Genomic DNA, 13764 nt, shown 5'->3' with positions numbered 1-13764 from the left:
AGTTTTTAGAGGCAGTTAAGCACTTGGGAGGAGATTCTCCATTCTCTTCCCACAGAGCGGCTGGTGCCCTTGAACCACATTTCTTTGGGATTGCAGCAAAGCTTCTTGCCACTAGGCCTCCAGAGCTCCAAGTAAAGGTATATCTTAGTATTAAATAAGCAAGCCTTAGTTCTAAAGGTGAACCATTCTACATATCATCTTTATCTCTGTTCCTATCTTTCTATCTGTCTATATCATCTATATCTAGATCATCTATATGTATATCTATGTATATCTATCAAACTATTAGCAGCCCTCAAATTCAATGCTATTGAGTCTCAATCACCTTATGTCCAACTCTCCAGTGGGTTTTCAGAGGCTGTAAATTGCGTGGGCAGAGATTCTCCGTCTTTCTCTTGGACCAGCTGATAAACTCAACCCCCCCCCCCCCGCCTTTGTCTTGACAGTACAGTTTCTTACCCATTAAGCCCCCAGAGCTCCCTGCATGTCAGAGAGCAGGAGGCATTTATAAAAGGGAGAAGGAGGGTTGGAATTAATTAGCCAGCACTTGCCATGGGCTTGGAATTGCTGCCCTGATATCATTTTCTTTAAACTGTATATTTAACTAATGCTGATGTAAAGAGATCTCTGCCTAAAGAAATAGACACATTAATTCATTATTTATAATGATTCCAGAAAGAATGTGTTAGAAAAACTCTAAAGAGTTATATTTAAGGTCACTCCTTTGCTTTGTTTTTTGGCTGCTCTCCTCTTTTTCAGTAACAGTGATACCTAGGCATGAAGACTACATCACTCTGTGTCTGTGTTTATTTGATTTATAGACACCTGTCTTTCTAGTCTTAGAGTTATACTTAACTAGTGGAGCCTTTAAAGTATCTCATCATGAAAATTAGCAAGGCCAATCGGCTGCATATAGAAATCTAATAACAATAGAATTTTTGTCAAGGAATTTTGCTTCCCCTGAGGAAGCCACTTGTGTGGAGGAAATGCACTTTGGATATCACCCTGGTGGCCAGTCAGCGTGTTCTCAGCTCTCTGCTTAGCCTCTCATTCAGCTCATTCCCATCCAGTCAGAACTGACTCATAAGTGACCCTCTAGTGGATTTTCAGAGGCTGTAAATCACATGGGAGGAGATGACCCATCTTTCTTCCAAGGAGCAGCTGGTGGATTCAATCTGTCTGCCTTTGGGTTGGCAGCACACTAGGTCACCAAAGTCCCTTGCTTACTAGTATTTCAGCTTAGCCAGGTTCTGCTTTCCTGACACCTTTGCTGTCCCAGTACCAGGGAGGCTTTGATCCAAAGGAGGCATCTTTGCCCTCTCTCATTCTGCTCTCATCACTCCAGTTTGGTGATGCTTCACCTCTACACCAGTGGAACTGTTTGGGCTTTAGACTCCAGGATCATGTGTTTTGCAAACGTGCTCAGTCAGTGATGTATGTCTACTTTAAAGCCAGGATCATTTGAAGTGGTGGTTCCCAGGTTTGTTTTCTGAGGGGTGTGTGTGTGTGTGTGTGTGTGTGTGTATTTTAAGAGGTTAGCATTTAATCACAGAAGACAAGCTAAGAGAAAACAAAATAAAAACAAGTACACTTAAATAATTGTTGTTGTTCTATTCTGATGAGTTGGCTATGACTCATAGCAACCCTATGAACAATAGTATCTCTAAACCTTGCTCTTTCCTGAACCAGTCTCACTAGCCCTGACACACCTGTTCCCATTGCAATCACTGTGTCAATCCACCTGATCCAGGGGCTTCCTCTTCCTGTGTTGATCATGTTGTCTCTCTCCAAGGACTGGATCCTCCTAGCAACATGCCCCAAGTTTGTGAGATAGAGTTTCAAAATCCTTGCCTCCAGGAGCAGCCTCCTTTCACCCTGTCGGGGACAGGCTTGTTTGTTCTCTTTGTAGTCCATGGTATGTTCAATACTATTCTCTAGCACTACAGCTCAAAGACATAGATTCTTCTTCTGTCATCCTTTGTCATTGCCTAGCTCTTGGAAGCATAGCAAGCAATTGAGAAGACCATAGCCTGGATCAGGCCCTCCTTAGTCTCTAGACTGACATCGTTGCTCTTTAGCTCTCTGGAGAGGTCCCTAAGAACAGACTCTCTTAAAGCAACACATCTTTTGATTTCCTGATTGTTGGTGCCAAGAGTATTGATTGTGGATCTGAGCAAGACAAAGCTATTAACCACTTCGATCTTTTCCCCATACATTGATTGTTGCTAAGATCCAGAAACATATTGGTTATGGATTTGTAGTCATGATTACTTGCTTCATTGAGGGGAATTTTGAAAAGCTCTTTATTATCTCACACACAATAATACCTATTTGTAGAACAAAATACAAATTCGTGAACTCTGTGACACAGACACAAATGGGTCCACCTGACTGGCCTAGATTTTAAAAAGAAAAATGTGAAGTAAGGACATTGATAAAATAAACTATTACCATCATGTCATACGTGAAGAACACTGAATACCAAAAACAGTGCATGCTTCGATTTAAGAAGCACATTCCACCTTGCCAAGTTGTCCCTGATTCTGGATGATGGTATGTCTCTTAAGTAGAGCTGACTCCAGCTGAATTGGCTGAGGTTTTTGGAAGTAGACCACCACGCTTTTTTCTAAGACCCACCATCCTCCAACCTCGTAGTCCTTTTTACCAATCAGATGTACTTTATGTATATTAAATCTTCTCCATCTCTATTATAATTACTTGTGAGAAGGAATTCGATAAATAGCTAGACAGCTATCTCATTCTCAGTCAATTCTCTTTTCTCATTTTACAGAAGAGGAAGCTGAGGTACAGAGAGGTCACGTAGCATGCCGAGGTCACTCAGTTACTGCCCAGATGCAGATTCTAACCCAAGTCAAGTTCATTCTTGCCCCACGTTGCCCTGTTAGTTCACTCTGAACCAAATTGAAGGCCACCTTGGCATGCCAGAGGATGTGATTTCAAGAACAATAATTGGGGGAGCTCTGGTGGCCTAGTGGTAAGGAGCTGCAACTACAATCTCAGAGGCGCACGGTTCGAATCCACCAGATGCTCTGCCGGGGAAGGAGGGACAATCTCCTCCGGTACCAGTCAGATCTGATTTGACGGTACACTCACACAAAAATAATAAAATTTAAAAAAAATTTATTAAAAAAAAATAATTGAACACTTGCAACTTTCCAGAAAACTGACCAGTGTCCTTATCTTTCCCTTTGTGTACTGGTGACAATTTGCTATGCACTGGTCACTTCCGTTCGCTTGAGTTACAGAGGTTTTTCTTAAAAGGTAAAGATGAACGAGATCCCATCTATGCTCTGGGAGTCAACAGACAGTAAATGAGCTTTAAAAAAGTGAATACAGAGACCAAGGGAGGCTGTCAGATGCATAAAGGTGGAGCAGGAGAAGGAGGCTGGCGTGTCCTCTCTGCTGTGACCCAGGCTCTGTGCTAGGCAGAGAATACTAAACTGTGGTGTGAGTCAGTGAGGGTGACACACAAGAAGGGTCATCTGAGGTAAGTCTTAAAGGGACAGGAGAAGTGCACAGGTCTAAAAGGAGAGGGAAGAGAAGGCATTCTAGACAGGAGGAGCGCATGTGTAAAAGGGTGGGAGCCTGTTGACGGGATCCTGGTGAATCTCTGCGGGTGGATCCAAGCCAGCCATGCAGGGCCTTGCACGCCACATTTGATTTGTGTTTTACAAGGAGCTGTGGTGGCCACGTGGAGGTGCGAGGTCCAGAGAGGAGGGCTGAGAGGCCGCTGGGGGGAACATTGCACATCTCCTGGTTAAGAGCCAGGAGGACACAGGTCACTCCAGCTGCAGGAGCAGAAAAGGAGTTCAGCTCTCTGACTATGTAGTTATTTGTAGGGGGGAAAAACAAACCTACTGTGATCTTCCTTCAAATTTGAGGCCTTAAAGGCTCAGCTCTTGAAGTGCCTGTCATGTGCTAAAACTTTACGTGTACAGTTTAGCACTGGAGTCCTGTGTGTTTTCCTGAGCAGGTGATCAGTAAGTGTTTGTTAAATGATGGTGTGAAACATGATGCATCATTTTCCTCAGAGGCAATATTGATTCCTTTTGAGTCAGCTGCAACTTGTAGCGGCCACAATTGTATCAGTGTGGAACACTGCCTGGTCCTACTCTGTCTTCATGGCTGTTGGTGTGGCTGAGACCACTGGGCCACCTCACTTCACTGGGAGCTTCCCTCGCCTTCCCTGGCCCTCCACTTTACCAGCCTCCAGGGACGAGCCCTCCCAGGTGTGTTCCAAGTAAGCAAGTTGAGGAAAAATCTTGTTCAAAATTGTGACAAGCAATTAGAGAGGTTGTTTATTAGTGGAAGGCCTTCACAAGCAAGAAGCATGTCCGTTTCCTAAAAGTTCAGAACTTTCAGGTTCAGGTTCAGGTTTCAGTTCAGGAACTGTCTCAGGTAAGTGTGAATGTGGACCGGTAAGGGAGATCTATGACTAGTCCGTGGAAAGGTGAACTCCTTGCCCAAAGGCAGTTGATAGCACTAAGGGAGAAAGACCAATTACCTTCATTGCAATTTACAGCCTCAAAACTCAGTGGAAGGTTAACTCAGTAGCTTCAAAAGCTAAGGCAATGAGTTTTTGTTACTAAAACTAACAGTGATTGTTACTGTATTGTGACATAGTCCTTTGTTAGCCTTTCAGAATAAAAAGCTGAGGCAGCTCGGGGACTTGTGAAAGATCTGTGCGTGACGTTCATGTCGTACACAGCTGTACGGTAGAACTGTCTGTGTGCCTTGGAGGGGATGATAGATCTGTCTTTTTTTTATTATTAAGTTTTATTAGTTTTAATGAACATTTACAGGGATTTTGGGTTTTCATTCCTTCATTGCTGCACCCTTCTCTCTACCCTCCTCCCCAGTTTGTTCTTCTTCCCCCGCCATCCGAATGTCTGTTTTAATTGTCCAGTTGCCACAGTGCTTGTCAAAGCCAGTTCTGATTAATCTCCTTTGTCAGTGTGTCCTTTGCCATTCCCTATCACTCTTCCCTGCGAGAGACTTCACCCTGATTCATAAGGAAAAGGGGATGGCGTATTCGCTTAGCTACTTCCTGCTGAAAAGGGACGCTCTGGGTTTCAGGGTGAAGATCTTCTCTCACTACTCTAAAGGGCCCCTTTGGCAGCAGGAAACACATAGACTATTATGGAGATTTATTTTGGAATTTAGTTGCACTGTTATTAATTGTGCTAAATCTGTCTTCTCACAAGCAGCACCCTGGACAAGTTTGAGATTCCTGTCACAACTCTGCCTCGTGCGTGGGAACTATCCTTGCCCTACTTCTTGCCGTGCTCCACGATGAGCAATATGGCCTCCACGTGTGTATTTTCCTTTGAAAGCTACCGAAGCCCAGTGAAAGATGCCACGTGAGGGTCCCTGTTGAAGCCGGCTGCCCTGATTAAGCACTACTTGTGGTATTCAGAAAATAATCAAGACATATCTGAAATGCCTGAGCTCACTGTCTCAGACAAAAACCCTAATCTGGTATTTTAAAACCCAAAACTTTGACTGGTTTTATTAAAGTGTGGGCTAAGTGTCCCATTCAATTATTTATATTTTTATTCTTGATGAAGCCAGTTGCTAAGGTGTTGGAATTTTAATCGGGCACTGAAATCCAATGTTTATCTAATTTCATCTTCGCCTTTTTATTAACAAATTGACTCCAATGTGCACATAAATCTTTTTATTTTTTTATTTTTATTATTTGTGTGTGTGTGTGTGTGTGTGTGTGTGTACCATCAAATCAGATTTGACTGGTACAGGAGGAGATTGTTCCTCCTTCTCCAGCACAGCATCTGGTGGATTCAAACCGCTCACCTCTCAGATTGCAGTGCAGCTTCTTGCCACTAGGCCACCAGAGCTCGCTGCACATAACTCTTTTTAATAAACTTTTTATCTTATACTAGTTTACTTACAAAGTTAATACGCATTGTTTCTCACACCAGATCTTTCCCATTTCCTTTACCGACCTTTATCCCCCTGCCCAGCCTCACCCCTCTGTTTTTACCCCCCTCCCCTTAGGTCCTCATACACATTTTACTAGTTGTTTATCTACAATAATGGTCTTATACAGTATTTGTCCTTATGAGACTGAGTTAGTTCACTCAGCATAATGCTTTCCAGACCCTTCCAAATTAGGTAGTGATTTTCAAAATCGTTGTTCTTGGATGCTGCATAGTATTACATGGTGTGATAGTACTATAGTTGCTCAATCTATTTGATTGTAGTTGGACATTTAGGCTGTTTGTTTCCATGTTGTTGTGATAGTGAATAATGCTATTAGGAACATTGGTGTACAAATCTTAATTTGTGCCTCAGTTCTATTTTTCCTGAGTAAATTTCAAACAGTGAAACAGCTGGGTCATATGGAATTTCTTTGTTGAGCTTTTTGAGGAAACACCGAACTGCCTTGCGGAGTGATTATACCATTTTACAATTCCACCAACATGTATATAAGAGTTCCTATCTCTCCACATCCTCTCCAACATTTATCACTTGCTGCCCTGTTAAACTTTGCCACTGCTACTGGGGTGAGATGGTGTCTCATTGTGGTTTTGATTTGAATCTCTCTTATTGCCAGTGAATTTGAACATTTCTTGCATATAACTCTTTATTCAGCATTAGTCCAAAGTTGATTATAGCTTGGCCCTTTGTTGTGAAGTAGATTCCCTTGGAAAAGCCTCAAATAGGTATTTATGTTTTGGATCACATACTCTGATTCTCATTCTCATTTTGGACACCTGTCACTCACACTTTGTTCTTTCTCCTAGGCTGACAGCAACTGGCATCAAAATTTGTTCTGATGTAACAAAGGGCGGGAAAGGGGTGTTCGTGCTGCTTTTGTGTGTCAAGTCCTGTGTTTCTTGTTTGTAAATATGATCTCAGATACACCCCACAGCAACCCATCTTACAGATTCAAACACCAAATACTAAACCCAAACAATGGTGTGAATTCCTCTAGTTTGAACATATGTTTGAGTCTCACAGCAGACAAGTCATATTAAACCATGCAGTAGACTCTTTTTAATACTTTTGTTGTTGGACTTCAGGCATGTGTCAGGTAGACAACCATAAAAGAATTCTGGTTTAGACACTTAACAATTGTAATAGAAAGGGATAAGCAACAGTAAATGTATTATAGGGGTAGAATACGTCATACAAGAAATTATTTAAATGTAGTTCACATGCAAGCAAGATTTTACTGAAGATTATCCAAAAACGACTGGAACAGCACATCAACAGAGAACTACCAGAAGTCCAGGCTGGTTTCAGTAGGGGTCGTGATACTAGAGATATTGTAGCTGATGCTAGATGGATCTTGGCTGAAAGCAGGGAATACCAGAGGAATGTCTATCTGTGTTTCATTGACTATGCAAAGCATTTGACTGTGTAGATCATAACAAACTGTGGCTGACTCTGAGAAGAATGGGAATCCCAGAACACTTGATCGTTCTAATGCGAAACTTATACTTGGACCAGGAGGCAGTCGTCAGAACAGAGCAAGGGAACACTGCATGGTTCAAAATTGGGAAGGGAGTACACCAGGGATGCATCCTATCTCCATACCTTTTCAACCTATATGCAGAACAGATTATCCGGGAGGCTGGGCTCTATGAGGAGAAACGTGGGGTCAAGATTGGTGGACGATTTATCAACAATCTGCGTTATGCAGATGACACAACCCTGCTTGCTGAAACTGAGGAGGACCTGAAGTGCCTGCTGCAGAGTGTCAAGGACTGCAGCCTCCAATATGGAACGAGGCTCAATGTCAAGAAGACAAAGATTCTCACCACTGGACCAATTGGCAGCATCAGGATGGATGGTGAAGAGATTGAGATTGCACACAGCTTTAGTCTGCTTGGCTCCATAGTCAACAGTCTTGGCAGCAGCAGCCAGGAAATTAAAAGGCACATTGCCATGGGAAAGTCTGCTGTTAGGGACCTCTCCAAAGTGCTGAAGAGCAGCGGTGTCTCTCTGGAGACTAAGGTGCATCTGATACCGGCCATGGTCTTCGTAATCACCTGTTATGCATCAGAGAGTTGGGCAATGACCAAGGAGGACAGAAGAAGAATTGATGCCTTTGAGCTGTGGTGCTGGAGAAGAGTATTGAGAATACCATGGACTGCTAGGAAAACAAACAGATTTGTCCTGGAGAGGGTTAAACCGGGTGGCTCCTTGGAGGCAAGGATTCTGAGGCTCTGTCTAACTTACTTTGGACATGTTGTGAGGAGAGACCAGTCCTTAGAGAGGGACATCATGCTTGGGAGGGTGGAGGGATGGCGCAGGAGAGGAAGGCCCTCTATGAGGTGGATTGATTCAGTGACTGGGATAATTGGGATGGGAATGTCAGAGACAGTGCAATTGGCACAGGACAGAGCGGAGTTTAGGGCTGTTGTACATACGGTCGCTATGAGTTGCAGGCGACTCGACGGCACATAACAACAATAACAACAAGTGTGGTATGTGGTTTGTGTGTGTATGGGTGTGTGTGTGTGAGAGAGAGAGAGAGAGTGATATGTGTGGACTGATAGAAGTATGTGGTGTGAAGGACAGGCAATGTTGGAAAGAGGTAGTAATAACAATATTTTGTTGACTGACTAAGGCGTCTCACTGTTGACCAAGTTGATTCCAGCTCATAGTGATCTTCAACTGGGTTTCTGATGCTGTAAATCTTAACAGGAGGAAACTGCCTGTTATTTTCTCCTTCTGATCCACGGTTGGATTCAGACAGGAGACACACAGCTCCTTGGTTAGCAGTGTACCACACTGCAGGCAAAACGACCAGTAAGCCTTCATAGACCTGATAAAGTTACCAGGGAGAATCCAAAGACTTGGGGTACAGATATTGAGGTTGATTATGTAGTACTAAGAAGCCTTTTATATAGATTGCAATAGGAGATGGGGGTAAAGATGTATATTTGTAAATTGTCTACAAAGAGAAGACACTTCAAATAAGAGGGGAACTCAGTGAGATCAGGAGAGGACTGGAGACATGACCTGGAGACCGTGGCCCTGCAGAATAGCCTTGAGGATGGCAGCGTGGACCACTCAGCATGAGTAAGGAGAGGCAGAGGAAGCCGCTGGCAGGGACTCACTGCTGTGGAAGCCAGAAAGCAAACCCCCCAGCCAGCTGCAGGGCCAGGTCAGAGGATGTGGTGGACTCAGAGCCACACAATGATTCCAGCGCTGGCGCAGAAGCCAGATTGCAAAGCGTTGAGGAATTTGGGGGTATTGAGGAAGTGGAGACAAGGGAAGTGAACTAGCCTTTCAAAGAGTTTGGAAGTGAAAGAAGGGAGGTAGGGGACTTCACTTGACAAAGTCGAGGAGAGCAAAGGGGGGAGAGCACAAAGCAGGAGCTATGAGATAAAAGTGAGCTGGGCTTTAATAAAAAGAGGAGAAAGTGCTTTCGTCTTAGTAGTGAAAAGAATGCTGATAGCAGCCGTGTGTGAAATTGATTTCTGGGGCCCAGCACCAGAGACAGAGAGGCTGGGAGGCAAATGGGGTAGTAAACCATGATTTAGCACCTCCACTTTCTCTGCTTATTACGAAACAGACTTTTAAAAAGATGCCTGCGGTGCGCCTCAGCAATCTTGATACTGTCTGTGGCCAAAGCCTGTTTTAATATATTCCTGAGGCAGTTGAGCAAATCTAACATAGCTTGGACAGTACTCTCCCAGCTTTCACATTACTGAGCGTGATACGGCAATGGACGTAAATATTAGCCCTCCCATTAAGTAATACTGAATGAGCCTGGAAGAGCATGAGTTCTTCTTACTGAGAAGGAAAAAGGTGCAGGTGTGAAAGGCTTGCATGCCAAAAGTAAAAATTAAGCCTTTTAAATTGTTGAAGAAACATGGTTTCCTTTTGCTTTATCAAGCACTGACAGTCAGAGCCAGGCCCACGAGAATCACAAAAATGGTATATGTTCCATACGCTCATAATTTAATAAGTGGTTCCACTAATGTCCCGGTGACATTGTCATTATAAGTGAATAGGAGAGTGTATTACCTTCTATGTATGCAATACTAAATGACATTTTTCAATTTTTATTTTAAAATGCTAAAATTGCAGAGAGCTAACCTGTTCAAAACATAAATAATATTGCTAATAAAGTTACCTGGGAGATAAGAAGAGAGAACTAGTGTATGTAGGAATGTGTGTATGTATTATCTGCATATTTGTGTATATAAATATATATATGTGTGTGTGTGTGTTTATATGTAATTGTGCTCAAATGAGATAGTCTAATTTAGAAACATGGGCATTTCATGGCCAAGGAATGCCTTAAAAATTACTCAGTTTAGATGTATCCTCGAAGAGGTACCTAGACTGAGGCTCAGAGAATGAATTTACCTAAAATGCAGCAATGGCAAAATCAAGAGATGGCATAGGGCTGATCTCAGTGTTATCCACGTACATTCTGTGAAATATTAAAAGTGCTCGCAGAAAATGAACAGAGAATGGAAGATGAACAGGAATGAGAACGACAGAGAGAGAGGGCAGACAATGAGGATACAATGTGAGGATTGTAATTAATATCATAACATTTGAAAAATAGATGAATGTGTGGACTACCAATCTGTTGAGTAAATTTTCACTTGATTCATAAGAAAAAGTTTTTTAAAAAGTCAACTGTACAATCATTGCTTTCCATAAACAAATAAACAAATAAAAACCCTATAGGAAGACCGTTCAGCTAACTATCACTCTTGCTGTCATAAGACCTAGAACCTCTTGCACTTTTGCACCTAGGTTCCTTTTCGCATCTCCCACTGACCACACAGCCTCCTACATAGCCAGCCCCCCACAGAATCACTAACCGCCCACTGAGCGCCCACCCTGAATCAAGCTCCATATTAAACATGAGAAGTATAAAGTCTCTACCTCCAAAACGTCTTATTTTAGACCTCTTGTCAACTTTTACCTGTATTCATTTTTATAAACATCAGAACTTTACTATTTAAATGTTTGTGTACCATTGACTCAAACCAACCAAACTTCTGGTGGATTTTAAAGACAATTAATTACATAGGAGGAGATTTCCCGTTCTTTTCCCGCAGAGCAGTGGTGGCCTTTGGGATTCCCGTGCAGCTTCTTTCCACTAGACCACTAGAGCTCACAATTTAAATGTTTAGGTGTCGGGGGAGCTCTGGTGGCCTAGTGGCAAGAAGCTGCACTGCAATCCCAGAGGAACACGTTTCGAATCCACCAGATGCTCTGCCAGAGAAGGAGGCGCAATATCCTCCTGTACCAGTCAGATCTGATTTGACGGTACACGCACACAAAATAAAAAAATAAAAATCTAAAAAAAAATGTTTAGGTGTCTTTATCCTTTAAATTCTAATGGAAACGTAGTCTCCCCAGAATACATGAATCGGAATATGCTGCTAGCAGATCATTTTTTTCTAATTAACTTTGTGTAACTTTAAATTTTTTAACCGTCTGTCATTGTCAGTGGAGTCCCTAGTTGGTGCCAATGATTAAGGGCTCTGCTGGTGACCAGGAGGAATCAGCTCATTACTCACCCAGACGTGTCTCAGGAGAAAGACCTGGCTCTCTGCTTCCAGAAATGTCCAACGGTACACAATTCTACTGCCCTGCACATGGGGTATCATGAGTTAGAATCATCTGGTCTCCAGTGGTTCATTTTTGTGTTTTTTCACTTGTTAAAAAAAATATAATTTTGTAAGCATGACTTTGGGGTTTTTTTGACAGAAAAAATTTTAATCTTAAATGTCATAGGAGAAATCATAAAGAAGATAACTAGAAAATATTTCCTTAAAAACGTAAAACTTCCATATGTCTTTTACAACTTATGAAGATAAAAAGAAAAATGTAGATTAGAAAAATACTTGGAGTAAATTTGGGAGACCATGAGTTATTATCTTTATGAAACTCGGGTTCACATACTGTATAAGTAAGCACTGGTAAATTGTAAAAGGTCACGTATTCAAATTTCCAAAGCTATATGCTGAAAATATACATGAAATATGTTTGTTGTTAGGTGCCGTTGAGTCGCTTGTGACTCATAGCCACCCTATATACAACAGCCCTAAACTCTGCTCTGTCCAGTGCCAGTCGCACTGTCTCTGACACACCCATCCCAATTACCCCAGTCACTGAATCAATCCACCACATAAAGGGCCTTCGTCTCCTGCACCTCGCTAAATGAGAGAAATGAAAATTAAAACAATTATATATAATTTTTAACCTACTAAATTAGAATGCCCCCAAATTAATACACAACCCCAATGAGGAACTTGTTGCATCATAAATTATTACAATCTTTAGGAAAGCAACTTTATCTTCTATATTTTTTGTGTTAAGCCCTAAAAAGGTTTCATTTTTTAATTTAGATTTTAATGAGTTTATAGAGAACTTGGATTTCACTCTTTCATCCTTGCACATGACTTTGATTTTTTTTAATTAAAAAAAATTTTTTTAAATTTTATTATTTTTGTGTGTATACCATCAAATCTGATCTGACTGGTACAGGAGGAGATTGCCCCTCCTTCTCCAGCAGAGCATCTGGTGGACTTGAACAGTGCACCTCTGGGATTGCAATGCAGCTTCTTGCCACTAGGCCACCTGAGCTCCATGAGTTTGATTTTTAACTAGTAAACACACCTGCCTTTAATTCTTCAGTGTCCCTCCCTCACCCGCGTCTGGTCACCCCAGGCTGGTCATCTCTGCTGAGCGGTTCTGCCCAAGTTTTGCAGAGGGTGAATGCTGTTCACGCTGTGAGGAGGGCACTTTGGCAGACCAGGATCTAGGCCTTATGTCTGGCTAGAGTAAAGCAAGATGTGATAGGTTCATCATCTTTCAGCTTTGAACGTTTTGGGTGAATTTTAAGTTGGCGTGAACAGAGGCCTGTGAGTTAGCAGAAATGTGACCGTCGTCTTTTTGTTCTTTTTCCTTCTTAAACCAGATTTCTGTTTGTCTTCTTTCATGTCCTTACTTATCTGCTTCTTCTCCATATCCTGATTTTTTTAAAAATCCATATTTAGAGAATCTGAAAGTGTGTGAGTGAGAATGTGCAGTTGACCCCCTATTTAGAAATTAGGTCACTCTGGTGGCTCGATGAACAGTTCTGCTGCCATCTCAAAGGCATAGATTTCAAATCCACAGCTGTTCCATGAAAGTCTTCTCTTGCCCAGTTTACTGCCTCTAAAAACCCACTGGAGGACCAGTAATGAGCAGAGTGGGTTCAGTGACACAGTAGTGCATAACAACAAGAAGTTGGAGTTAGGCTCCGCTACAACGTGTCCAGTCCTTCTTGGTGTTAATTATTGAGTCAATGAATAGTCGCTTAGACTCATTGCACGTCCAGTGTTCTCCGAGGCCCTGGAGATACAAAGGTATATTCATCTATTTTTGTCAGCACTCAGAAAGCGCACAGTCCAGACCTGAGAATAAACCTGTAAGGAAGTTCAGTCCAATATAGTGTGTCTGACAAGAGGCTAAAACTACCATGAGTTCAATGTCCAAGAAATACAGGGGTAGTGACTGGTTCCACATGAAGATCAGAGGATTCTTCTCCAGAAAAAGGCATCACACCTGCATATGAAAGGAGCAGGGGATATGAGTCAAAGAAAATGTTTTTAAAATGCTGGAGAAATGAAGAAAGAAAAAGTCTAGGCATTGGGAAGATCATACAAAGAATATTAAAAAAAAAACAAAACAAAACACCCACCCAAAAAACAACTGGTTGCCATGGACTCAACTCCAACTCATAATGACAGGGCAAGT

The sequence above is a fragment of the Elephantulus edwardii genome, unplaced genomic scaffold (genome assembly GCF_000299155.1).
Source record: "Elephantulus edwardii isolate Elephantulus edwardi_28Jun2011 unplaced genomic scaffold, EleEdw1.0 scaffold00014, whole genome shotgun sequence".
Classification (NCBI taxonomy): Eukaryota; Metazoa; Chordata; class Mammalia; order Macroscelidea; family Macroscelididae; genus Elephantulus; species Elephantulus edwardii.
The sequence above is the reverse complement of the archived record's forward strand: the minus strand, read 5'-3'. Positions refer to the sequence as shown.